We start from the raw sequence: 20,851 nt of genomic DNA, 5'->3' as shown, positions 1-20,851 counted from the left end.
CGTCGGGCACTGCTCGCTCTATCTTGGCCACGTCTCGCCGGCCGGACCCCGTGTCCCGTTGGAGGGATGGCTACGGCCGAACGTGCCCGCTGACGGGGCTATTTCGGCTCGCAGCTGGAAAAATCGCTGCGAAATCTCTCCGGGAAGATCCGGACGGAATGAGCCGAAGTTGCGGCGACCGGATGAAAGAAGGGAACGGGGGGCGGGGAAGGGATTTCGTACAAAAACGAAAAAGGGGTGCAACACGAGGACTTCCCAGGGGGTCACCCATCCTAGTACTACTCTCGCCCAAGCACGCTTAACTGCGAAGTTCTGATGGGATCTGGTGACTTAGTGCTGGTATGATCGCACCCGATAGGCACTCCGCTTTCAATTCTTTTGTTCCATTTTTCTGCCCCGTCGGGCACTCCTCGCTCTATCTTGGCCACGTCTCGCCGGCCGGACCCCGAGTCCAGTTGGAGGGATGGCTACGGCCGAACGTGCCCGCTGACGGGGCTATTTTGGCTCGCAGCTCGAAAAATCGCTGCGAAATCTCTCCGGGAAGATCCGGACGGAATGAGCCGAAGTTGCGGCGACCGGATGAAAGAAGGGAACGGGGGGCGGGGAAGGGATTTCGTACAAAAACGAAAAAGGGGTGCAACACGAGGACTTCCCAGGGGGTCACCCATCCTAGTACTACTCTCGCCCAAGCACGCTTAACTGCGGAGTTCTGATGGGATCCGGTGCATTAGTGCTGGTATGATCGCACCCGATAGGCACTCCGCTTTCAATTCTTTTGTTCCATTTTTCTGCCCCGTCGGGCACTGCTCGCTCTATCTTGGCCACGTCTCGCCGGCCGGACCCCGTGTCCCGTTGGAGGGATGGCGACGGCCGAACGTGCCCGCTGACGGGGCTATTTTGGCTCGCAGCTCGAAAAATCGCTGCGAAATCTCTCCGGGAAGATCCGGACGGAATGAGCCGAAGTTGCGGCGACCGGATGAAAGAAGGGAACGGGGGGCGGGGAAGGGATTTCGTACAAAAACGAAAAAGCGGTGCAACACGAGGACTTCCCAGGGGGTCACCCATCCTAGTACTACTCTCGCCCAAGCACGCTTAACTGCGGAGTTCTGATGGGATCCGGTGCATTAGTGCTGGTAGGATCGCACCCGATAGGCACTCCGCTTTCAATTCTTTTGTTCCATTTTTCTGCCCCGTCGGGCACTGCTCGCTCTATCTTGGCCACGTCTCGCCGGCCGAACCCCGTGTCCCGTTGGAGGGATGGCTACGGCCGAACGTGCCCGCTGACGGGGCTATTTTGGCTCGCAGCTCGAAAAATCGCTGCGAAATCTCTCCGGGAAGATCCGGACGGAATGAGCCGAAGTTGCGGCGACCGGATGAAAGAAGGGAACGGGGGGCGGGGAAGGGATTTCGTACAAAAACGAAAAAGGGGTGCAACACGAGGACTTCCCAGGGGATCACCCATCCTAGTACTACTCTCGCCCAAGCACGCTTAACAGCGGAGTTCTGATGGGATCCGGTGCATTAGTGCTGGTATGATCGCACCCGATAGGCACTCCGCTTTCAATTCTTTTGTTCCATTTTTCCGCCCCGTCGGGCACCGCTCGCTCTATCTTGGCCACGTCTCGCCGGGCGGACCCCGTGTCCCGTTGGAGGGATGGCTACGGCCGAACGTGCCCGCTGACGGGGCTATTTTGGCTCGCAGCTCGAAAAATCGCTGCGAAATCTCTCCGGGAAGATCCGGACGGAATGAGCCGAAGTTGCGGCGACCGGATGAAAGAAGGGAACGGGGGGCGGGGAAGGGATTTCGTACAAAAACGAAAAAGGGGTGCAACACGAGGACTTCCCAGGGGATCACCCATCCTAGTACTACTCTCGCCCAAGCACGCTTAACAGCGGAGTTCTGATGGGATCCGGTGCATTAGTGCTGGTATGATCGCACCCGATAGGCACTCCGCTTTCAATTCTTTTGTTCCATTTTTCTGCCCCGTCGGGCACCGCTCGCTCTATCTTGGACACGTCTCGCCGGGCGGACCCCGTGTCCCGTTGGAGGGATGGCTACGGCCGAACGTGCCCGCTGACGGGGCTATTTTGGCTCGCAGCTCGAAAAATCGCTGCGAAATCTCTCCGGGAAGATCCGGACGGAATGAGCCGAAGTTGCGGCGACCGGATGAAAGAAGGGAACGGGGGGCGGGGAAGGGATTTCGTACAAAAACGAAAAAGGGGTGCAACACGAGGACTTCCCAGGGGGTCACCCATCCTTGTACTACTCTCGCCCAAGCACGCTTAACTGCGGAGTTCTGATGGGATCCGGTGCATTAGTGCTGGTATGATCGCACCCGATAGGCACTCCGCTTTCAATTCTTTTGGTCCATTTTTCGGCCCCGTCGGGCACCGCTCCCTCTATCTCTGGCTTTCTTGGCCACGTCTCGCCGGCCGGACCCCGTATCCCGTTGGAGGGATGGCTACGGCCGAGAGTGCCCGCTGAAGGGGGCTATTTTGGCTCGCAGCTCGAAAAATCGCTGCAGCGAAAACTCTCCGGGAAGATCCGGACGGAATGAGCCGAAGTTGCGGCGACCGGATGAAAGAAGGGAACGGGGGGCGGGGAAGGGATTTCGTACAAAAACGAAAAAGGGGTGCAACACGAGGACTTCCCAGGGGGTCACCCATCCTAGTACTACTCTCGCCCAAGCACGCTTAACTGCGGAGTTCTGATGGGATCCGGTGCATTAGTGCTGGTATGATCGCACCCGATAGGCACTCCGCTTTCAATTCTTTTGGTCCATTTTTCGGCCCCGTCGGGCACCGCTCGCTCTATCTCTGGCTTTCTTGGCCACGTCTCGCCGGCCGGACCCCGTATCCCGTTGGAGGGATGGCTGCGGCCGAACGTGCCCGCTGACGGGGCTATTTTGGCTCGAAGCTGGAAAAATCGCTGCGAAAACTCTCCGGGAAGATCCGGACGGCATGAGCCGAAGTTGCGGCGACCGGATGAAAGAAGGGAACGGGGGGCGGGGAAGGGATTTCGTACAAAAACGAAAAAGGGGTGCAACACGAGGACTTCCCAGGGGGTCACCCATCCTAGTACTACTCTCGCCCAAGCACGCTTAACTGCGGAGTTCTGATGGGATCCGGTGCATTAGTGCTGGTATGATCGCACCCGATAGGCACTCCGCTTTCAATTCTTTTGGTCCATTTTTCTGCCCCGTCGGGCACTGCTCACTCTATCTCTGGCTTTCTTGGCCACGTCTCGCCGGCCGGACCCCGTATCCCGTTTGAGGGATGGCTGCGGCCGAGAGTGCCCGCTGAAGGGGGCTATTTTGGCTCGCAGCTCGAAAAATCGCTGCGAAAACTCTCCGGGAAGATACGGACGGAATGAGCCGAAGTTGCGGCGACCGGATGAAAGAAGGGAACGGGGGGCGGGGAAGGGATTTCGTACAAAAACGAAAAAGGGGTGCAACACGAGGACTTCCCAGGGGGTCACCCATCCTAGTACTACTCTCGCCCAAGCACGCTTAACTGCGGAGTTCTGATGGGATCCGGTGCATTAGTGCTGGTATGATCGCACCCGATAGGCACTCCGCTTTCAATTCTTTTGGTCCATTTTTCGGCCCCGTCGGGCACCGCTCGCTCTATCTCTGGCTTTCTTGGCCACGTCTCGCCGGCCGGACCCCGTATCCCGTTGGAGGGATGGCTGCGGCCGAACGTGCCCGCTGACGGGGCTATTTTGGCTCGAAGCTGGAAAAATCGCTGCGAAAACTCTCCGGGAAGATCCGGACGGAATGAGCCGAAGTTGCGGCGACCGGATGAAAGAAGGGAACGGGGGGCGGGGAAGGGATTTCGTACAAAAACGAAAAAGGGGTGCAACACGAGGACTTCCCAGGGGGTCACCCATCCTAGTACTACTCTCGCCCAAGCACGCTTAACTGCGGAGTTCTGATGGGATCCGGTGCATTAGTGCTGGTATGATCGCACCCGATAGGCACTCCGCTTTCAATTCTTTTGGTCCATTTTTCTGCCCCGTCGGGCACTGCTCACTCTATCTCTGGCTTTCTTGGCCACGTCTCGCCGGCCGGACCCCGTATCCCGTTTGAGGGATGGCTGCGGCCGAGAGTGCCCGCTGAAGGGGGCTATTTTGGCTCGCAGCTCGAAAAATCGCTGCGAAAACTCTCCGGGAAGATACGGACGGAATGAGCCGAAGTTGCGGCGACCGGATGAAAGAAGGGAACGGGGGGCGGGGAAGGGATTTCGTACAAAAACGAAAAAGGGGTGCAACACGAGGACTTCCCAGGGGGTCACCCATCCTAGTACTACTCTCGCCCAAGCACGCTTAACTGCGGAGTTCTGATGGGATCCGGTGCATTAGTGCTGGTATGATCGCACCCGATAGGCACTCCGCTTTCAATTCTTTTGGTCCATTTTTCGGCCCCGTCGGGCACCGCTCCCTCTATCTCTGGCTTTCTTGGCCACGTCTCGCCGGCCGGACCCCGTATCCCGTTGGAGGGATGGCTACGGCCGAGAGTGCCCGCTGAAGGGGGCTATTTTGGCTCGCAGCTCGAAAAATCGCTGCAGCGAAAACTCTCCGGGAAGATCCGGACGGAATGAGCCGAAGTTGCGGCGACCGGATGAAAGAAGGGAACGGGGGGCGGGGAAGGGATTTCGTACAAAAACGAAAAAGGGGTGCAACACGAGGACTTCCCAGGGGGTCACCCATCCTAGTACTACTCTCGCCCAAGCACGCTTAACTGCGGAGTTCTGATGGGATCCGGTGCATTAGTGCTGGTATGATCGCACCCGATAGGCACTCCGCTTTCAATTCTTTTGGTCCATTTTTCGGCCCCGTCGGGCACCGCTCGCTCTATCTCTGGCTTTCTTGGCCACGTCTCGCCGGCCGGACCCCGTATCCCGTTGGAGGGATGGCTGCGGCCGAACGTGCCCGCTGACGGGGCTATTTTGGCTCGAAGCTGGAAAAATCGCTGCGAAAACTCTCCGGGAAGATCCGGACGGCATGAGCCGAAGTTGCGGCGACCGGATGAAAGAAGGGAACGGGGGGCGGGGAAGGGATTTCGTACAAAAACGAAAAAGGGGTGCAACACGAGGACTTCCCAGGGGGTCACCCATCCTAGTACTACTCTCGCCCAAGCACGCTTAACTGCGGAGTTCTGATGGGATCCGGTGCATTAGTGCTGGTATGATCGCACCCGATAGGCACTCCGCTTTCAATTCTTTTGGTCCATTTTTCTGCCCCGTCGGGCACTGCTCACTCTATCTCTGGCTTTCTTGGCCACGTCTCGCCGGCCGGACCCCGTATCCCGTTTGAGGGATGGCTGCGGCCGAGAGTGCCCGCTGAAGGGGGCTATTTTGGCTCGCAGCTCGAAAAATCGCTGCGAAAACTCTCCGGGAAGATACGGACGGAATGAGCCGAAGTTGCGGCGACCGGATGAAAGAAGGGAACGGGGGGCGGGGAAGGGATTTCGTACAAAAACGAAAAAGGGGTGCAACACGAGGACTTCCCAGGGGGTCACCCATCCTAGTACTACTCTCGCCCAAGCACGCTTAACTGCGGAGTTCTGATGGGATCCGGTGCATTAGTGCTGGTATGATCGCACCCGATAGGCACTCCGCTTTCAATTCTTTTGGTCCATTTTTCGGCCCCGTCGGGCACCGCTCCCTCTATCTCTGGCTTTCTTGGCCACGTCTCGCCGGCCGGACCCCGTATCCCGTTGGAGGGATGGCTACGGCCGAGAGTGCCCGCTGAAGGGGGCTATTTTGGCTCGCAGCTCGAAAAATCGCTGCAGCGAAAACTCTCCGGGAAGATCCGGACGGAATGAGCCGAAGTTGCGGCGACCGGATGAAAGAAGGGAACGGGGGGCGGGGAAGGGATTTCGTACAAAAACGAAAAAGGGGTGCAACACGAGGACTTCCCAGGGGGTCACCCATCCTAGTACTACTCTCGCCCAAGCACGCTTAACTGCGGAGTTCTGATGGGATCCGGTGCATTAGTGCTGGTATGATCGCACCCGATAGGCACTCCGCTTTCAATTCTTTTGGTCCATTTTTCTGCCCCGTCGGGCACTGCTCACTCTATCTCTGGCTTTCTTGGCCACGTCTCGCCGGCCGGACCCCGTATCCCGTTGGAGGGATGGCTGCGGCCGAGAGTGCCCGCTGAAGGGGGCTATTTTGGCTCGCAGCTCGAAAAATCGCTGCGAAAACTCTCCGGGAAGATACGGACGGAATGAGCCGAAGTTGCGGCGACCGGATGAAAGAAGGGAACGGGGGGCGGGGAAGGGATTTCGTACAAAAACGAAAAAGGGGTGCAACACGAGGACTTCCCAGGGGGTCACCCATCCTAGTACTACTCTCGCCCAAGCACGCTTAACTGCGGAGTTCTGATGGGATCCGGTGCATTAGTGCTGGTATGATCGCACCCGATAGGCACTCCGCTTTCAATTCTTTTGGTCCATTTTTCGGCCCCGTCGGGCACCGCTCCCTCTATCTCTGGCTTTCTTGGCCACGTCTCGCCGGCCGGACCCCGTATCCCGTTGGAGGGATGGCTACGGCCGAGAGTGCCCGCTGAAGGGGGCTATTTTGGCTCGCAGCTCGAAAAATCGCTGCAGCGAAAACTCTCCGGGAAGATCCGGACGGAATGAGCCGAAGTTGCGGCGACCGGATGAAAGAAGGGAACGGGGGGCGGGGAAGGGATTTCGTACAAAAACGAAAAAGGGGTGCAACACGAGGACTTCCCAGGGGGTCACCCATCCTAGTACTACTCTCGCCCAAGCACGCTTAACTGCGGAGTTCTGATGGGATCCGGTGCATTAGTGCTGGTATGATCGCACCCGATAGGCACTCCGCTTTCAATTCTTTTGGTCCATTTTTCGGCCCCGTCGGGCACCGCTCGCTCCATCTCTGGCTTTCTTGGCCACGTCTCGCCGGCCGGACCCCGTATCCCGTTGGAGGGATGGCTGCGGCCGAACGTGCCCGCTGACGGGGCTATTTTGGCTCGAAGCTGGAAAAATCGCTGCGAAAACTCTCCCGGAAGATCCGGACGGCATGAGCCGAAGTTGCGGCGACCGGATGAAAGAAGGGAACGGGGGGCGGGGAAGGGATTTCGTACAAAAACGAAAAAGGGGTGCAACACGAGGACTTCCCAGGGGGTCACCCATCCTAGTACTACTCTCGCCCAAGCACGCTTAACTGCGGAGTTCTGATGGGATCCGGTGCATTAGTGCTGGTATGATCGCACCCGATAGGCACTCCGCTTTCAATTCTTTTGGTCCATTTTTCTGCCCCGTCGGGAACTGCTCACTCTATCTCTGGCTTTCTTGGCCACGTCTCGCCGGCCGGACCCCGTATCCCGTTGGAGGGATGGCTACGGCCGAGAGTGCCCGCTGAAGGGGGCTATTTTGGCTCGCAGCTGGAAAAATCGCTGCAGCGAAAACTCTCCGGGAAGATCCGGACGGAATGAGCCGAAGTTGCGGCGACCGGATGAAAGAAGGGAACGGGGGGCGGGGAAGGGATTTCGTACAAAAACGAAAAAGGGGTGCAACACGAGGACTTCCCAGGGGGTCACCCATCCTAGTACTACTCTCGCCCAAGCACGCTTAACTGCGGAGTTCTGATGGGATCCGGTGCATTACTGCTGGTATGATCGCACCCGATAGGCACTCCGCTTTCAATTCTTTTGTTCCATTTTTCTGCCCCGTCGGGCACTGCTCACTCTATCTCTGGCTTTCCCAGCCACGTCTCGCCGGCCGGACCCCGTATCCCGTTGGAGGGATGGCTACGGCCGAACGTGCCCGCTGACGGGGCGATTTTGGCTCGCAGCTCGAAAAATCGCTGCGAAAACTCTCCGGGAAGATACGGACGGAATGAGCCGAAGTTGCGGCGACCGGATGAAAGAAGGGAACGGGGGGCGGGGAAGGGATTTCGTACAAAAACGAAAAAGGGGTGCAACACGACGACTTCCCAGGGGGTCACCCATCCTAGTACTACTCTCGCCCAAGCACGCCTAACTGCGGAGTTCTGATGGGATCCGGTGCATTAGTGCTGGTATGATCGCACCCCATAGGCACTCCGCTTTCAATTCTTTTGTTCCATTTTTCTGCCCCGTCGGGCACTGCTCACTCTATCTCTGGCTTTCCCAGCCACGTCTCGCCGGCCGGACCCCGTATCCCGTTGGAGGGATGGCTACGGCCGAACGTGCCCGCTGACGGGGCGATTTTGGCTCGCAGCTCGAAAAATCGCTGCGAAAACTCTCCGGGAAGATCCGGACGGAATGAGCCGAAGTTGCGGCGACCGGATGAAAGAAGGGAACGGGGGGCGGGGAAGGGATTTCGTACGAAAACGAAAAAGGGTGCAACACGAGGACTTCCCAGGGGGTCACCCATCCTAGTACTACTCTCGCCCAAGCACGCCTAACTGCGGAGTTCTGATGGGATCCGGTGCATTAGTGCTGGTATGATCGCACCCCATAGGCACTCCGCTTTCAATTCTTTTGTTCCATTTTTCTGCCCCGTCGGGCACTGCTCACTCTATCTCTGGCTTTCCCAGCCACGTCTCGCCGGCCGGACCCCGTATCCCGTTGGAGGGATGGCTACGGCCGAACGTGCCCGCTGACGGGGCGATTTTGGCTCGCAGCTCGAAAAATCGCTGCGAAATCTCTCCGGGAAGATCCGGACGGAATGAGCCGAAGTTGCGGCGACCGGATGAAAGAAGGGAACGGGGGGCGGGGAAGGGATTTCGTACGAAAACGAAAAAGGGGTGCAACACGAGGACTTCCCAGGGGGTCACCCATCCTAGTACTACTCTCGCCCAAGCGCGCCTAACTGCGGAGTTCTGATGGGATCCGGTGCATTAGTGCTGGTATGATCGCACCCCATAGGCACTCCGCTTTCAATTCTTTTGTTCCATTTTTCTGCCCCGTCGAGCACTTCTCACTCTATCTCTGGCTTTCCCAGCCACGTCTCGCCGGCCGGACCCCGTATCCCGTTGGAGGGATGGCTACGGCCGAACGTGCCCGCTGACGGGGCGATTTTGGCTCGCAGCTCGAAAAATCGCTGCGAAAACTCTCCGGGAAGATCCGGACGGAATGAGCCGAAGTTGCGGCGACCGGATGAAAGAAGGGAACGGGGGGCGGGGAAGGGATTTCGTACGAAAACGAAAAAGGGTGCAACACGAGGACTTCCCAGGGGGTCACCCATCCTAGTACTACTCTCGCCCAAGCACGCCTAACTGCGGAGTTCTGATGGGATCCGGTGCATTAGTGCTGGTATGATCGCACCCCATAGGCACTCCGCTTTCAATTCTTTTGTTCCATTTTTCTGCCCCGTCGGGCACTGCTCACTCTATCTCTGGCTTTCCCAGCCACGTCTCGCCGGCCGGACCCCGTATCCCGTTGGAGGGATGGCTACGGCCGAACGTGCCCGCTGACGGGGCGATTTTGGCTCGCAGCTCGAAAAATCGCTGCGAAATCTCTCCGGGAAGATCCGGACGGAATGAGCCGAAGTTGCGGCGACCGGATGAAAGAAGGGAACGGGGGGCGGGGAAGGGATTTCGTACGAAAACGAAAAAGGGGTGCAACACGAGGACTTCCCAGGGGGTCACCCATCCTAGTACTACTCTCGCCCAAGCGCGCCTAACTGCGGAGTTCTGATGGGATCCGGTGCATTAGTGCTGGTATGATCGCACCCCATAGGCACTCCGCTTTCAATTCTTTTGTTCCATTTTTCTGCCCCGTCGAGCACTTCTCACTCTATCTCTGGCTTTCTCAGCCACGTCTCGCCGGCCGGACCCCGTATCCCGTTGGAGGGATGGCTACGGCCGAACGTGCCCGCTGACGGGGCTATTATGGCTCGCAGCTCGAAAAATCGCTGCGAAATCTCTCCGGGAAGATCCGGACGGAATGAGCCGAAGTTGCGGCGACCGGATGAAAGAAGGGAACGGGGGGCGGGGAAGGGATTTCGTACAAAAACGAAAAAGGGGTGCAACACGACGACTTCCCAGGGGGTCACCCATCCTAGTACTACTCTCGCCCAAGCACGCCTAACTGCGGAGTTCTGATGGGATCCGGTGCATTAGTGCTGGTATGATCGCACCCCATAGGCACTCCGCTTTCAATTCTTTTGTTCCATTTTTCTGCCCCGTCGAGCACTTCTCACTCTATCTCTGGCTTTCCCAGCCACGTCTCGCCGGCCGGACCCCGTATCCCGTTGGAGGGATGGCTACGGCCGAACGTGCCCGCTGACGGGGCGATTTTGGCTCGCAGCTCGAAAAATCGCTGCGAAAACTCTCCGGGAAGATCCGGACGGAATGAGCCGAAGTTGCGGCGACCGGATGAAAGAAGGGAACGGGGGGCGGGGAAGGGATTTCGTACGAAAACGAAAAAGGGTGCAACACGAGGACTTCCCAGGGGGTCACCCATCCTAGTACTACTCTCGCCCAAGCACGCCTAACTGCGGAGTTCTGATGGGATCCGGTGCATTAGTGCTGGTATGATCGCACCCCATAGGCACTCCGCTTTCAATTCTTTTGTTCCATTTTTCTGCCCCGTCGGGCACTGCTCACTCTATCTCTGGCTTTCCCAGCCACGTCTCGCCGGCCGGACCCCGTATCCCGTTGGAGGGATGGCTACGGCCGAACGTGCCCGCTGACGGGGCTATTTTGGCTCGCAGCTCGAAAAATCGCTGCGAAATCTCTCCGGGAAGATCCGGACGGAATGAGCCGAAGTTGCGGCGACCGGATGAAAGAAGGGAACAGGGGGCGGGGAAGGGATTTCGTACGAAAACGAAAAAGGGGTGCAACACGAGGACTTCCCAGGGGGTCACCCATCCTAGTACTACTCTCGCCCAAGCACGCCCAACTGCGGAGTTCTGATGGGATCCGGTGCATTAGTGCTGGTATGATCGCACCCCATAGGCACTCCGCTTTCAATTCTTTTGTTCCATTTTTCTGCCCCGTCGGGCACTGCTCACTCTATCTCTGGCTTTCCCAGCCACGTCTCGCCGGCCGGACCCCGTATCCCGTTGGAGGGATGGCTACGGCCGAACGTGCCCGCTGACGGGGCTATTTTGGCTCGCAGCTCGAAAAATCGCTGCGAAATCTCTCCGGGAAGATCCGGACGGAATGAGCCGAAGTTGCGGCGACCGGATGAAAGAAGGGAACGGGGGGCGGGGAAGGGATTTCGTACGAAAACGAAAAAGGGGTGCAACACGACGACTTCCCAGGGGGTCACCCATCCTAGTACTACTCTCGCCCAAGCACGCCTAACTGCGGAGTTCTGATGGGATCCGGTGCATTAGTGCTGGTATGATCGCACCCCATAGGCACTCCGCTTTCAATTCTTTTGTTCCATTTTTCTGCCCCGTCGGGCACTGCTCACTCTATCTCTGGCTTTCCCAGCCACGTCTCGCCGGCCGGACCCCGTATCCCGTTGGAGGGATGGCTACGGCCGAACGTGCCCGCTGACGGGGCTATTTTGGCTCGCAGCTCGAAAAATCGCTGCGAAATCTCTCCGGGAAGATCCGGACGGAATGAGCCGAAGTTGCGGCGACCGGATGAAAGAAGGGAACGGGGGGCGGGGAAGGGATTTCGTACAAAAACGAAAAAGGGGTGCAACACGAGGACTTCCCAGGGGGTCACCCATCCTAGTACTACTCTCGCCCAAGCACGCCTAACTGCGGAGTTCTGATGGGATCCGGTGCATTAGTGCTGGTATGATCGCACCCCATAGGCACTCCGCTTTCAATTCTTTTGTTCCATTTTTCTGCCCCGTCGGGCACTGCTCACTCTATCTCTGGCTTTCCCAGCCACGTCTCGCCGGCCGGACCCCGTATCCCGTTGGAGGGATGGCTACGGCCGAACGTGCCCGCTGACGGGGCTATTTTGGCTCGCAGCTCGAAAAATCGCTGCGAAATCTCTCCGGGAAGATCCGGACGGAATGAGCCGAAGTTGCGGCGACCGGATGAAAGAAGGGAACGGGGGGCGGGGAAGGGATTTCGTACGAAAACGAAAAAGGGGTGCAACACGAGGACTTCCCAGGGGGTCACCCATCCTAGTACTACTCTCGCCCAAGCACGCCTAACTGCGGAGTTCTGATGGGATCCGGTGCATTAGTGCTGGTATGATCGCACCCCATAGGCACTCCGCTTTCAATTCTTTTGTTCCATTTTTATGCCCCGTCGGGCACTGCTCACTCTATCTCTGGCTTTCCCAGCCACGTCTCGCCGGCCGGACCCCGTATCCCGTTGGAGGGATGGCTACGGCCGAACGTGCCCGCTGACGGGGCTATTTTGGCTCGCAGCTCGAAAAATCGCTGCGAAATCTCTCCGGGAAGATCCGGACGGAATGAGCCGAAGTTGCGGCGACCGGATGAAAGAAGGGAACGGGGGGCGGGGAAGGGATTTCGTACGAAAACGAAAAAGGGGTGCAACACGAGGACTTCCCAGGGGGTCACCCATCCTAGTACTACTCTCGCCCAAGCACGCCTAACTGCGGAGTTCTGATGGGATCCGGTGCATTAGTGCTGGTATGATCGCACCCCATAGGCACTCCGCTTTCAATTCTTTTGTTCCATTTTTCTACCCCGTCGGGCACTGCTCACTCTATCTCTGGCTTTCCCAGCCACGTCTCGCCGGCCGGACCCCGTATCCCGTTGGAGGGATGGCTACGGCCGAACGTGCCCGCTGACGGGGCGATTTTGGCTCGCAGCTCGAAAAATCGCTGCGAAAACTCTCCGGGAAGATCCGGACGGAATGAGCCGAAGTTGCGGCGACCGAATGAAAGAAGGGAACGGGGGGCGGGGAAGGGATTTCGTACAAAAACGAAAAAGGGGTGCAACACGAGGACTTCCCAGGGGGTCACCCATCCTAGTACTACTCTCGCCCAAGCACGCCTAACTGCGGAGTTCTGATGGGATCCGGTGCATTAGTGCTGGTATGATCGCACCCCATAGGCACTCCGCTTTCAATTCTTTTGTTCCATTTTTCTGCCCCGTCGAGCACTTCTCACTCTATCTCTGGCTTTCTCAGCCACGTCTCGCCGGCCGGACCCCGTATCCCGTTGGAGGGATGGCTACGGCCGAACGTGCCCGCTGACGGGGCGATTTTGGCTCGCAGCTCGAAAAATCGCTGCGAAAACTCTCCGGGAAGATCCGGACGGAATGAGCCGAAGTTGCGGCGACCGGATGAAAGAAGGGAACGGGGGGCGGGGAAGGGATTTCGTACAAAAACGAAAAAGGGGTGCAACACGAGGACTTCCCAGGGGGTCACCCATCCTAGTACTACTCTCGCCCAAGCGCGCCTAACTGCGGAGTTCTGATGGGATCCGGTGCATTAGTGCTGGTATGATCGCACCCCATAGGCACTCCGCTTTCAATTCTTTTGTTCCATTTTTCTGCCCCGTCGAGCACTTCTCACTCTATCTCTGGCTTTCTCAGCCACGTCTCGCCGGCCGGACCCCGTATCCCGTTGGAGGGATGGCTACGGCCGAACGTGCCCGCTGACGGGGCTATTATGGCTCGCAGCTCGAAAAATCGCTGCGAAATCTCTCCGGGAAGATCCGGACGGAATGAGCCGAAGTTGCGGCGACCGGATGAAAGAAGGGAACGGGGGGCGGGGAAGGGATTTCGTACAAAAACGAAAAAGGGGTGCAACACGACGACTTCCCAGGGGGTCACCCATCCTAGTACTACTCTCGCCCAAGCACGCCTAACTGCGGAGTTCTGATGGGATCCGGTGCATTAGTGCTGGGATGATCGCACCCCATAGGCACTCCGCTTTCAATTCTTTTGTTCCATTTTTCTGCCCCGTCGGGCACTGCTCACTCTATCTCTGGCTTTCCCAGCCACGTCTCGCCGGCCGGACCCCGTATCCCGTTGGAGGGATGGCTACGGCCGAACGTGCCCGCTGACGGGGCGATTTTGGCTCGCAGCTCGAAAAATCGCTGCGAAAACTCTCCGGGAAGATCCGGACGGAATGAGCCGAAGTTGCGGCGACCGGATGAAAGAAGGGAACGGGGGGCGGGGAAGGGATTTCGTACAAAAACGAAAAAGGGGTGCAACACGACGACTTCCCAGGGGGTCACCCATCCTAGTACTACTCTCGCCCAAGCACGCCTAACTGCGGAGTTCTGATGGGATCCGGTGCATTAGTGCTGGTATGATCGCACCCCATAGGCACTCCGCTTTCAATTCTTTTGTTCCATTTTTCTGCCCCGTCGGGCACTGCTCACTCTATCTCTGGCTTTCCCAGCCACGTCTCGCCGGCCGGACCCCGTATCCCGTTGGAGGGATGGCTACGGCCGAACGTGCCCGCTGACGGGGCTATTTTGGCTCGCAGCTCGAAAAATCGCTGCGAAATCTCTCCGGGAAGATCCGGACGGAATGAGCCGAAGTTGCGGCGACCGGATGAAAGAAGGGAACAGGGGGCGGGGAAGGGATTTCGTACGAAAACGAAAAAGGGGTGCAACACGAGGACTTCCCAGGGGGTCACCCATCCTAGTACTACTCTCGCCCAAGCACGCCCAACTGCGGAGTTCTGATGGGATCCGGTGCATTAGTGCTGGTATGATCGCACCCCATAGGCACTCCGCTTTCAATTCTTTTGTTCCATTTTTCTGCCCCGTCGGGCACTGCTCACTCTATCTCTGGCTTTCCCAGCCACGTCTCGCCGGCCGGACCCCGTATCCCGTTGGAGGGATGGCTACGGCCGAACGTGCCCGCTGACGGGGCTATTTTGGCTCGCAGCTCGAAAAATCGCTGCGAAATCTCTCCGGGAAGATCCGGACGGAATGAGCCGAAGTTGCGGCGACCGGATGAAAGAAGGGAACGGGGGGCGGGGAAGGGATTTCGTACGAAAACGAAAAAGGGGTGCAACACGACGACTTCCCAGGGGGTCACCCATCCTAGTACTACTCTCGCCCAAGCACGCCTAACTGCGGAGTTCTGATGGGATCCGGTGCATTAGTGCTGGTATGATCGCACCCCATAGGCACTCCGCTTTCAATTCTTTTGTTCCATTTTTCTGCCCCGTCGGGCACTGCTCACTCTATCTCTGGCTTTCCCAGCCACGTCTCGCCGGCCGGACCCCGTATCCCGTTGGAGGGATGGCTACGGCCGAACGTGCCCGCTGACGGGGCTATTTTGGCTCGCAGCTCGAAAAATCGCTGCGAAATCTCTCCGGGAAGATCCGGACGGAATGAGCCGAAGTTGCGGCGACCGGATGAAAGAAGGGAACGGGGGGCGGGGAAGGGATTTCGTACAAAAACGAAAAAGGGGTGCAACACGAGGACTTCCCAGGGGGTCACCCATCCTAGTACTACTCTCGCCCAAGCACGCCTAACTGCGGAGTTCTGATGGGATCCGGTGCATTAGTGCTGGTATGATCGCACCCCATAGGCACTCCGCTTTCAATTCTTTTGTTCCATTTTTCTGCCCCGTCGGGCACTGCTCACTCTATCTCTTGCTTTCCCAGCCACGTCTCGCCGGCCGGACCCCGTATCCCGTTGGAGGGATGGCTACGGCCGAACGTGCCCGCTGACGGGGCTATTTTGGCTCGCAGCTCGAAAAATCGCTGCGAAAACTCTCCGGGAAGATCCGGACGGAATGAGCCGAAGTTGCGGCGACCGGATGAAAGAAGGGAACGGGGGGCGGGGAAGGGATTTCGTACAAAAACGAAAAAGGGGTGCAACACGACGACTTCCCAGGGGGTCACCCATCCTAGTACTACTCTCGCCCAAGCACGCCTAACTGCGGAGTTCTGATGGGATCCGGTGCATTAGTGCTGGTATGATCGCACCCCATAGGAACTCCGCTTTCAATTCTTTTGTTCCATTTTTCTGCCCCGTCGGGCACTGCTCACTCTATCTCTGGCTTTCCCAGCCACGTCTCGCCGGCCGGACCCCGTATCCCGTTGGAGGGATGGCTACGGCCGAACGTGCCCGCTGACGGGGCGATTTTGGCTCGCAGCTCGAAAAATCGCTGCGAAAACTCTCCGGGAAGATCCGAACGGAATGAGCCGAAGTTGCGGCGACCGGATGAAAGAAGGGAACGGGGGCGGGGAAGGGATTTCGTTCAAAAACGAAAAAGGGGTGCAACACGAGGACTTCCCAGGGGGTCACCCATCCTAGTACTACTCTCGCCCAAGCACGCCTAACTGCGGAGTTCTGATGGGATCCGGTGCATTAGTGCTGGTATGATCGCACCCCATAGGCACTCCGCTTTCAATTCTTTTGTTCCATTTTTCTGCCCCGTCGGGCACTGCTCACTCTATCTCTGGCTTTCCCAGCCACGTCTCGCCGGCCGGACCCCGTATCCCGTTGGAGGGATGGCTACGGCCGAACGTGCCCGCTGACGGGGCTATTTTGGCTCGCAGCTCGAAAAATCGCTGCGAAAACTCTCCGGGAAGATCCGGACGGAATGAGCCGAAGTTGCGGCGACCGGATGAAAGAAGGGAACGGGGGGCGGGGAAGGGATTTCGTACAAAAACGAAAAAGGGGTGCAACACGACGACTTCCCAGGGGGTCACCCATCCTAGTACTACTCTCGCCCAAGCACGCCTAACTGCGGAGTTCTGATGGGATCCGGTGCATTAGTGCTGGTATGATCGCACCCCATAGGCACTCCGCTTTCAATTCTTTTGTTCCATTTTTCTGCCCCGTCGGGAACTGCTCACTCTATCTCTGGCTTTCCCAGCCACGTCTCGCCGGCCGGACCCCGTATCCCGTTGGAGGGATGGCTACGGCCGAACGTGCCCGCTGACGGGGCTATTTTGGCTCGCAGCTCGAAAAATCGCTGCGAAATCTCTCCGGGAAGATCCGGACGGAATGAGCCGAAGTTGCGGCGACCGGATGAAAGAAGGGAACGGGGGGCGGGGAAGGGATTTCGTACGAAAACGAAAAAGGGGTGCAACACGAGGACTTCCCAGGGGGTCACCCATCCTAGTACTACTCTCGCCCAAGCACGCCTAACTGCGGAGTTCTGATGGGATCCGGTGCATTAGTGCTGGTATGATCGCACCCCATAGGCACTCCGCTTTCAATTCTTTTGTTCCATTTTTCTGCCCCGTCGGGCACTGCTCACTCTATCTCTGGCTTTCCCAGCCACGTCTCGCCGGCCGGACCCCGTATCCCGTTGGAGGGATGGCTACGGCCGAACGTGCCCGCTGACGGGGCGATTTTGGCTCGCAGCTCGAAAAATCGCTGCGAAAACTCTCCGGGAAGATCCGGACGGAATGAGCCGAAGTTGCGGCGACCGGATGAAAGAAGGGAACGGGGGGCGGGGAAGGGATTTCGTACAAAAACGAAAAAGGGGTGCAACACGAGGACTTCCCAGGGGGTCACCCATCCTAGTACTACTCTCGCCCAAGCACGCCTAACTGCGGAGTTCTGATGGGATCCGGTGCATTAGTGCTGGTATGATCGCACCCCATAGGCACTCCGCTTTCAATTCTTTTGTTCCATTTTTCTGCCCCGTCGGGCACTGCTCACTCTATCTCTGGCTTTCCCAGCCACGTCTCGCCGGCCGGACCCCGTATCCCGTTGGAGGGATGGCTACGGCCGAACGTGCCCGCTGACGGGGCTATTTTGGCTCGCAGCTCGAAAAATCGCTGCGAAAACTCTCCGGGAAGATCCGGACGGAATGAGCCGAAGTTGCGGCGACCGGATGAAAGAAGGGAACGGGGGGCGGGGAAGGGATTTCGTACAAAAACGAAAAAGGGGTGCAACACGACGACTTCCCAGGGGGTCACCCATCCTAGTACTACTCTCGCCCAAGCACGCCTAACTGCGGAGTTCTGATGGGATCCGGTGCATTAGTGCTGGTATGATCGCACCCCATAGGCACTCCGCTTTCAATTCTTTTGTTCCATTTTTCTGCCCCGTCGGGAACTGCTCACTCTATCTCTGGCTTTCCCAGCCACGTCTCGCCGGCCGGACCCCGTATCCCGTTGGAGGGATGGCTACGGCCGAACGTGCCCGCTGACGGGGCTATTTTGGCTCGCAGCTCGAAAAATCGCTGCGAAATCTCTCCGGGAAGATCCGGACGGAATGAGCCGAAGTTGCGGCGACCGGATGAAAGAAGGGAACGGGGGGCGGGGAAGGGATTTCGTACGAAAACGAAAAAGGGGTGCAACACGAGGACTTCCCAGGGGGTCACCCATCCTAGTACTACTCTCGCCCAAGCACGCCTAACTGCGGAGTTCTGATGGGATCCGGTGCATTAGTGCTGGTATGATCGCACCCCATAGGCACTCCGCTTTCAATTCTTTTGTTCCATTTTTCTGCCCCGTCGGGCACTGCTCACTCTATCTCTGGCTTTCCCAGCCACGTCTCGCCGGCCGGACCCCGTATCCCGTTGGAGGGATGGCTACGGCCGAACGTGCCCGCTGACGGGGCGATTTTGGCTCGCAGCTCGAAAAATCGCTGCGAAAACTCTCCGGGAAGATCCGGACGGAATGAGCCGAAGTTGCGGCGACCGGATGAAAGAAGGGAACGGGGGGCGGGGAAGGGATTTCGTACAAAAACGAAAAAGGGGTGCAACACGAGGACTTCCCAGGGGGTCACCCATCCTAGTACTACTCTCGCCCAAGCGCGCCTAACTGCGGAGTTCTGATGGGATCCGGTGCATTAGTGCTGGTATGATCGCACCCCATAGGCACTCCGCTTTCAATTCTTTTGTTCCATTTTTCTGCCCCGTCGAGCACTTCTCACTCTATCTCTGGCTTTCTCAGCCACGTCTCGCCGGCCGGACCCCGTATCCCGTTGGAGGGATGGCTACGGCCGAACGTGCCCGCTGACGGGGCTATTATGGCTCGCAGCTCGAAAAATCGCTGCGAAAACTCTCCGGGAAGATCCGGACGGAATGAGCCGAAGTTGCGGCGACCGGATGAAAGAAGGGAACGGGGGGCGGGGAAGGGATTTCGTACAAAAACGAAAAAGGGGTGGAACACGACGACTTCCCAGGGGGTCACCCATCCTAGTACTACTCTCGCCCAAGCACGCCTAACTGCGGAGTTCTGATGGGATCCGGTGCATTAGTGCTGGTATGATCGCACCCCATAGGCACTCCGCTTTCAATTCTTTTGTTCCATTTTTCTGCCCCGTCGGGCACTGCTCACTCTATCTCTTGCTTTCCCAGCCACGTCTCGCCGGCCGGACCCCGTATCCCGTTGGAGGGATGGCTACGGCCGAACGTGCCCGCTGACGGGGCTATTTTGGCTCGCAGCTCGAAAAATCGCTGCGAAAACTCTCCGGGAAGATCCGGACGGAATGAGCCGAAGTTGCGGCGACCGGATGAAAGAAGGGAACGGGGGGCGGGGAAGGGATTTCGTACAAAAACGAAAAAGGGGTGCAACACGACGACTTCCCAGGGGGTCACCCATCCTAGTACTACTCTCGCCCAAGCACGCCTAACTGCGGAGTTCTGATGGGATCCGGTGCATTAGTGCTGGTATGATCGCACCCCATAGGAACTCCGCTTTCAATTCTTTTGTTCCATTTTTCTGCCCCGTCGGGCACTGCTCACTCTATCTCTGGCTTTCCCAGCCACGTCTCGCCGGCCGGACCCCGTATCCCGTTGGAGGGATGGCTACGGCCGAACGTGCCCGCTGACGGGGCGATTTTGGCTCGCAGCTCGAAAAATCGCTGCGAAAACTCTCCGGGAAGATCCGGACGGAATGAGCCGAAGTTGCGGCGACCGGATGAAAGAAGGGAACGGGGGGCGGGGAAGGGATTTCGTACAAAAACGAAAAAGGGGTGCAACACGAGGACTTCCCAGGGGGTCACCCATCCTAGTACTACTCTCGCCCAAGCGCGCCTAACTGCGGAGTTCTGATGGGATCCGGTGCATTAGTGCTGGTATGATCGCACCCCATAGGCACTCCGCTTTCAATTCTTTTGTTCCATTTTTCTGCCCCGTCGAGCACTTCTCACTCTATCTCTGGCTTTCTCAGCCACGTCTCGCCGGCCGGACCCCGTATCCCGTTGGAGGGATGGCTACGGCCGAACGTGCCCGCTGACGGGGCTATTATGGCTCGCAGCTCGAAAAATCGCTGCGAAAACTCTCCGGGAAGATCCGGACGGAATGAGCCGAAGTTGCGGCGACCGGATGAAAGAAGGGAACGGGGGGCGGGGAAGGGATTTCGTACAAAAACGAAAAAGGGGTGGAACACGACGACTTCCCAGGGGGTCACCCATCCTAGTACTACTCTCGCCCAAGCACGCCTAACTGCGGAGTTCTGATGGGATCCGGTGCATTAGTGCTGGTATGATCGCACCCCATAGGCACTCCGCTTTCAATTCTTTTGTTCCATTTTTCTGCCCCGTCGGGCACTGCTCACTCTATCTCTTGCTTTCCCAGCCACGTCTCGCCGGCCGGACCCCGTATCCCGTTGGAGGGATGGCTACGGCCGAACGTGCCCGCTGACGGGGCTATTTTGGCTCGCAGCTCGAAAAATCGCTGCGAAAACTCTCCGGGAAGATCCGGACGGAATGAGCCGAAGTTGCGGCGACCGGATGAAAGAAGGGAACGGGGGGCGGGGAAGGGATTTCGTACAAAAACGAAAAAGGGGTGCAACACGACGACTTCCCAGGGGGTCACCCATCCTAGTACTACTCTCGCCCAAGCACGCCTAACTGCGGAGTTCTGATGGGATCCGGTGCATTAGTGCTGGTATGATCGCACCCCATAGGAACTCCGCTTTCAATTCTTTTGTTCCATTTTTCTGCCCCGTCGGGCACTGCTCACTCTATCTCTGGCTTTCCCAGCCACGTCTCGCCGGCCGGACCCCGTATCCCGTTGGAGGGATGGCTACGGCCGAACGTGCCCGCTGACGGGGCGATTTTGGCTCGCAGCTCGAAAAAT

General features: G+C 58.1%; 51 non-coding genes across 51 annotated transcripts; all 51 read right to left on the bottom strand.

Annotated features, from left to right (window-relative positions):
* Positions 1–234: 234 nt before the first annotated feature.
* Positions 235–353, bottom strand: LOC131305668 (5S ribosomal RNA). Its single transcript, XR_009193241.1, has one exon. It is a non-coding gene; the product is annotated as a 5S ribosomal RNA (ribosomal RNA).
* Positions 354–631: 278 nt separating this feature from the next.
* On the bottom strand, positions 632–750 carry LOC131305897 (5S ribosomal RNA). Its single transcript, XR_009193448.1, has one exon. It is a non-coding gene; the product is annotated as a 5S ribosomal RNA (ribosomal RNA).
* A 278-nt stretch (positions 751–1,028) lies between these two features.
* On the bottom strand, positions 1,029–1,147 carry LOC131305537 (5S ribosomal RNA). Its single transcript, XR_009193114.1, has one exon. It is a non-coding gene; the product is annotated as a 5S ribosomal RNA (ribosomal RNA).
* Positions 1,148–1,425: 278 nt separating this feature from the next.
* Positions 1,426–1,544, bottom strand: LOC131305519 (5S ribosomal RNA). The gene has a single exon (XR_009193097.1). It is a non-coding gene; the product is annotated as a 5S ribosomal RNA (ribosomal RNA).
* A 278-nt stretch (positions 1,545–1,822) lies between these two features.
* Positions 1,823–1,941, bottom strand: LOC131305518 (5S ribosomal RNA). The gene has a single exon (XR_009193096.1). It is a non-coding gene; the product is annotated as a 5S ribosomal RNA (ribosomal RNA).
* A 278-nt stretch (positions 1,942–2,219) lies between these two features.
* LOC131305228 (5S ribosomal RNA) lies at positions 2,220–2,338 on the bottom strand. Its single transcript, XR_009192823.1, has one exon. It is a non-coding gene; the product is annotated as a 5S ribosomal RNA (ribosomal RNA).
* Positions 2,339–2,630: 292 nt separating this feature from the next.
* On the bottom strand, positions 2,631–2,749 carry LOC131305896 (5S ribosomal RNA). Its single transcript, XR_009193447.1, has one exon. It is a non-coding gene; the product is annotated as a 5S ribosomal RNA (ribosomal RNA).
* A 288-nt stretch (positions 2,750–3,037) lies between these two features.
* LOC131305894 (5S ribosomal RNA) lies at positions 3,038–3,156 on the bottom strand. The gene has a single exon (XR_009193445.1). It is a non-coding gene; the product is annotated as a 5S ribosomal RNA (ribosomal RNA).
* Positions 3,157–3,445: 289 nt separating this feature from the next.
* Positions 3,446–3,564, bottom strand: LOC131305893 (5S ribosomal RNA). The gene has a single exon (XR_009193444.1). It is a non-coding gene; the product is annotated as a 5S ribosomal RNA (ribosomal RNA).
* Positions 3,565–3,852: 288 nt separating this feature from the next.
* LOC131305892 (5S ribosomal RNA) lies at positions 3,853–3,971 on the bottom strand. The gene has a single exon (XR_009193443.1). It is a non-coding gene; the product is annotated as a 5S ribosomal RNA (ribosomal RNA).
* Positions 3,972–4,260: 289 nt separating this feature from the next.
* On the bottom strand, positions 4,261–4,379 carry LOC131305891 (5S ribosomal RNA). Its single transcript, XR_009193442.1, has one exon. It is a non-coding gene; the product is annotated as a 5S ribosomal RNA (ribosomal RNA).
* Positions 4,380–4,671: 292 nt separating this feature from the next.
* On the bottom strand, positions 4,672–4,790 carry LOC131305890 (5S ribosomal RNA). Its single transcript, XR_009193441.1, has one exon. It is a non-coding gene; the product is annotated as a 5S ribosomal RNA (ribosomal RNA).
* A 288-nt stretch (positions 4,791–5,078) lies between these two features.
* On the bottom strand, positions 5,079–5,197 carry LOC131305888 (5S ribosomal RNA). The gene has a single exon (XR_009193440.1). It is a non-coding gene; the product is annotated as a 5S ribosomal RNA (ribosomal RNA).
* A 289-nt stretch (positions 5,198–5,486) lies between these two features.
* Positions 5,487–5,605, bottom strand: LOC131305887 (5S ribosomal RNA). Its single transcript, XR_009193439.1, has one exon. It is a non-coding gene; the product is annotated as a 5S ribosomal RNA (ribosomal RNA).
* Positions 5,606–5,897: 292 nt separating this feature from the next.
* LOC131305886 (5S ribosomal RNA) lies at positions 5,898–6,016 on the bottom strand. Its single transcript, XR_009193438.1, has one exon. It is a non-coding gene; the product is annotated as a 5S ribosomal RNA (ribosomal RNA).
* Positions 6,017–6,305: 289 nt separating this feature from the next.
* LOC131305885 (5S ribosomal RNA) lies at positions 6,306–6,424 on the bottom strand. Its single transcript, XR_009193437.1, has one exon. It is a non-coding gene; the product is annotated as a 5S ribosomal RNA (ribosomal RNA).
* Positions 6,425–6,716: 292 nt separating this feature from the next.
* Positions 6,717–6,835, bottom strand: LOC131305884 (5S ribosomal RNA). Its single transcript, XR_009193436.1, has one exon. It is a non-coding gene; the product is annotated as a 5S ribosomal RNA (ribosomal RNA).
* Positions 6,836–7,123: 288 nt separating this feature from the next.
* On the bottom strand, positions 7,124–7,242 carry LOC131305882 (5S ribosomal RNA). The gene has a single exon (XR_009193434.1). It is a non-coding gene; the product is annotated as a 5S ribosomal RNA (ribosomal RNA).
* Positions 7,243–7,534: 292 nt separating this feature from the next.
* Positions 7,535–7,653, bottom strand: LOC131305233 (5S ribosomal RNA). Its single transcript, XR_009192828.1, has one exon. It is a non-coding gene; the product is annotated as a 5S ribosomal RNA (ribosomal RNA).
* A 288-nt stretch (positions 7,654–7,941) lies between these two features.
* LOC131305658 (5S ribosomal RNA) lies at positions 7,942–8,060 on the bottom strand. Its single transcript, XR_009193231.1, has one exon. It is a non-coding gene; the product is annotated as a 5S ribosomal RNA (ribosomal RNA).
* A 287-nt stretch (positions 8,061–8,347) lies between these two features.
* LOC131305388 (5S ribosomal RNA) lies at positions 8,348–8,466 on the bottom strand. The gene has a single exon (XR_009192974.1). It is a non-coding gene; the product is annotated as a 5S ribosomal RNA (ribosomal RNA).
* Positions 8,467–8,754: 288 nt separating this feature from the next.
* Positions 8,755–8,873, bottom strand: LOC131305560 (5S ribosomal RNA). Its single transcript, XR_009193136.1, has one exon. It is a non-coding gene; the product is annotated as a 5S ribosomal RNA (ribosomal RNA).
* Positions 8,874–9,160: 287 nt separating this feature from the next.
* On the bottom strand, positions 9,161–9,279 carry LOC131305386 (5S ribosomal RNA). The gene has a single exon (XR_009192972.1). It is a non-coding gene; the product is annotated as a 5S ribosomal RNA (ribosomal RNA).
* A 288-nt stretch (positions 9,280–9,567) lies between these two features.
* LOC131305559 (5S ribosomal RNA) lies at positions 9,568–9,686 on the bottom strand. Its single transcript, XR_009193135.1, has one exon. It is a non-coding gene; the product is annotated as a 5S ribosomal RNA (ribosomal RNA).
* Positions 9,687–9,974: 288 nt separating this feature from the next.
* On the bottom strand, positions 9,975–10,093 carry LOC131305657 (5S ribosomal RNA). The gene has a single exon (XR_009193230.1). It is a non-coding gene; the product is annotated as a 5S ribosomal RNA (ribosomal RNA).
* Positions 10,094–10,380: 287 nt separating this feature from the next.
* Positions 10,381–10,499, bottom strand: LOC131305385 (5S ribosomal RNA). The gene has a single exon (XR_009192971.1). It is a non-coding gene; the product is annotated as a 5S ribosomal RNA (ribosomal RNA).
* A 288-nt stretch (positions 10,500–10,787) lies between these two features.
* LOC131305663 (5S ribosomal RNA) lies at positions 10,788–10,906 on the bottom strand. The gene has a single exon (XR_009193236.1). It is a non-coding gene; the product is annotated as a 5S ribosomal RNA (ribosomal RNA).
* Positions 10,907–11,194: 288 nt separating this feature from the next.
* On the bottom strand, positions 11,195–11,313 carry LOC131305655 (5S ribosomal RNA). Its single transcript, XR_009193228.1, has one exon. It is a non-coding gene; the product is annotated as a 5S ribosomal RNA (ribosomal RNA).
* A 288-nt stretch (positions 11,314–11,601) lies between these two features.
* Positions 11,602–11,720, bottom strand: LOC131305370 (5S ribosomal RNA). The gene has a single exon (XR_009192957.1). It is a non-coding gene; the product is annotated as a 5S ribosomal RNA (ribosomal RNA).
* A 288-nt stretch (positions 11,721–12,008) lies between these two features.
* Positions 12,009–12,127, bottom strand: LOC131305369 (5S ribosomal RNA). Its single transcript, XR_009192956.1, has one exon. It is a non-coding gene; the product is annotated as a 5S ribosomal RNA (ribosomal RNA).
* A 288-nt stretch (positions 12,128–12,415) lies between these two features.
* On the bottom strand, positions 12,416–12,534 carry LOC131305368 (5S ribosomal RNA). Its single transcript, XR_009192955.1, has one exon. It is a non-coding gene; the product is annotated as a 5S ribosomal RNA (ribosomal RNA).
* Positions 12,535–12,822: 288 nt separating this feature from the next.
* Positions 12,823–12,941, bottom strand: LOC131305367 (5S ribosomal RNA). Its single transcript, XR_009192954.1, has one exon. It is a non-coding gene; the product is annotated as a 5S ribosomal RNA (ribosomal RNA).
* Positions 12,942–13,229: 288 nt separating this feature from the next.
* Positions 13,230–13,348, bottom strand: LOC131305558 (5S ribosomal RNA). The gene has a single exon (XR_009193134.1). It is a non-coding gene; the product is annotated as a 5S ribosomal RNA (ribosomal RNA).
* A 288-nt stretch (positions 13,349–13,636) lies between these two features.
* Positions 13,637–13,755, bottom strand: LOC131305695 (5S ribosomal RNA). Its single transcript, XR_009193266.1, has one exon. It is a non-coding gene; the product is annotated as a 5S ribosomal RNA (ribosomal RNA).
* Positions 13,756–14,043: 288 nt separating this feature from the next.
* Positions 14,044–14,162, bottom strand: LOC131305654 (5S ribosomal RNA). The gene has a single exon (XR_009193227.1). It is a non-coding gene; the product is annotated as a 5S ribosomal RNA (ribosomal RNA).
* A 288-nt stretch (positions 14,163–14,450) lies between these two features.
* Positions 14,451–14,569, bottom strand: LOC131305662 (5S ribosomal RNA). Its single transcript, XR_009193235.1, has one exon. It is a non-coding gene; the product is annotated as a 5S ribosomal RNA (ribosomal RNA).
* Positions 14,570–14,857: 288 nt separating this feature from the next.
* LOC131305653 (5S ribosomal RNA) lies at positions 14,858–14,976 on the bottom strand. The gene has a single exon (XR_009193226.1). It is a non-coding gene; the product is annotated as a 5S ribosomal RNA (ribosomal RNA).
* A 288-nt stretch (positions 14,977–15,264) lies between these two features.
* Positions 15,265–15,383, bottom strand: LOC131305365 (5S ribosomal RNA). Its single transcript, XR_009192953.1, has one exon. It is a non-coding gene; the product is annotated as a 5S ribosomal RNA (ribosomal RNA).
* Positions 15,384–15,671: 288 nt separating this feature from the next.
* Positions 15,672–15,790, bottom strand: LOC131305652 (5S ribosomal RNA). Its single transcript, XR_009193225.1, has one exon. It is a non-coding gene; the product is annotated as a 5S ribosomal RNA (ribosomal RNA).
* A 287-nt stretch (positions 15,791–16,077) lies between these two features.
* LOC131305364 (5S ribosomal RNA) lies at positions 16,078–16,196 on the bottom strand. The gene has a single exon (XR_009192952.1). It is a non-coding gene; the product is annotated as a 5S ribosomal RNA (ribosomal RNA).
* Positions 16,197–16,484: 288 nt separating this feature from the next.
* LOC131305651 (5S ribosomal RNA) lies at positions 16,485–16,603 on the bottom strand. The gene has a single exon (XR_009193224.1). It is a non-coding gene; the product is annotated as a 5S ribosomal RNA (ribosomal RNA).
* A 288-nt stretch (positions 16,604–16,891) lies between these two features.
* Positions 16,892–17,010, bottom strand: LOC131305362 (5S ribosomal RNA). Its single transcript, XR_009192950.1, has one exon. It is a non-coding gene; the product is annotated as a 5S ribosomal RNA (ribosomal RNA).
* A 288-nt stretch (positions 17,011–17,298) lies between these two features.
* Positions 17,299–17,417, bottom strand: LOC131305361 (5S ribosomal RNA). Its single transcript, XR_009192949.1, has one exon. It is a non-coding gene; the product is annotated as a 5S ribosomal RNA (ribosomal RNA).
* A 288-nt stretch (positions 17,418–17,705) lies between these two features.
* Positions 17,706–17,824, bottom strand: LOC131305649 (5S ribosomal RNA). The gene has a single exon (XR_009193222.1). It is a non-coding gene; the product is annotated as a 5S ribosomal RNA (ribosomal RNA).
* Positions 17,825–18,112: 288 nt separating this feature from the next.
* On the bottom strand, positions 18,113–18,231 carry LOC131305360 (5S ribosomal RNA). The gene has a single exon (XR_009192948.1). It is a non-coding gene; the product is annotated as a 5S ribosomal RNA (ribosomal RNA).
* Positions 18,232–18,519: 288 nt separating this feature from the next.
* LOC131305557 (5S ribosomal RNA) lies at positions 18,520–18,638 on the bottom strand. The gene has a single exon (XR_009193133.1). It is a non-coding gene; the product is annotated as a 5S ribosomal RNA (ribosomal RNA).
* Positions 18,639–18,926: 288 nt separating this feature from the next.
* On the bottom strand, positions 18,927–19,045 carry LOC131305708 (5S ribosomal RNA). The gene has a single exon (XR_009193278.1). It is a non-coding gene; the product is annotated as a 5S ribosomal RNA (ribosomal RNA).
* Positions 19,046–19,333: 288 nt separating this feature from the next.
* LOC131305648 (5S ribosomal RNA) lies at positions 19,334–19,452 on the bottom strand. Its single transcript, XR_009193221.1, has one exon. It is a non-coding gene; the product is annotated as a 5S ribosomal RNA (ribosomal RNA).
* Positions 19,453–19,740: 288 nt separating this feature from the next.
* On the bottom strand, positions 19,741–19,859 carry LOC131305556 (5S ribosomal RNA). Its single transcript, XR_009193132.1, has one exon. It is a non-coding gene; the product is annotated as a 5S ribosomal RNA (ribosomal RNA).
* A 288-nt stretch (positions 19,860–20,147) lies between these two features.
* Positions 20,148–20,266, bottom strand: LOC131305707 (5S ribosomal RNA). Its single transcript, XR_009193277.1, has one exon. It is a non-coding gene; the product is annotated as a 5S ribosomal RNA (ribosomal RNA).
* A 288-nt stretch (positions 20,267–20,554) lies between these two features.
* Positions 20,555–20,673, bottom strand: LOC131305647 (5S ribosomal RNA). Its single transcript, XR_009193220.1, has one exon. It is a non-coding gene; the product is annotated as a 5S ribosomal RNA (ribosomal RNA).
* Between the last annotated feature and the right edge of the window lie 178 nt (positions 20,674–20,851).

This window comes from Rhododendron vialii, chromosome 10a, assembly GCF_030253575.1.
Source record: "Rhododendron vialii isolate Sample 1 chromosome 10a, ASM3025357v1".
Taxonomy (NCBI): Eukaryota; Viridiplantae; Streptophyta; class Magnoliopsida; order Ericales; family Ericaceae; genus Rhododendron; species Rhododendron vialii.
The sequence above is the reverse complement of the archived record's forward strand: the minus strand, read 5'-3'. Positions and strand labels throughout refer to the sequence as shown.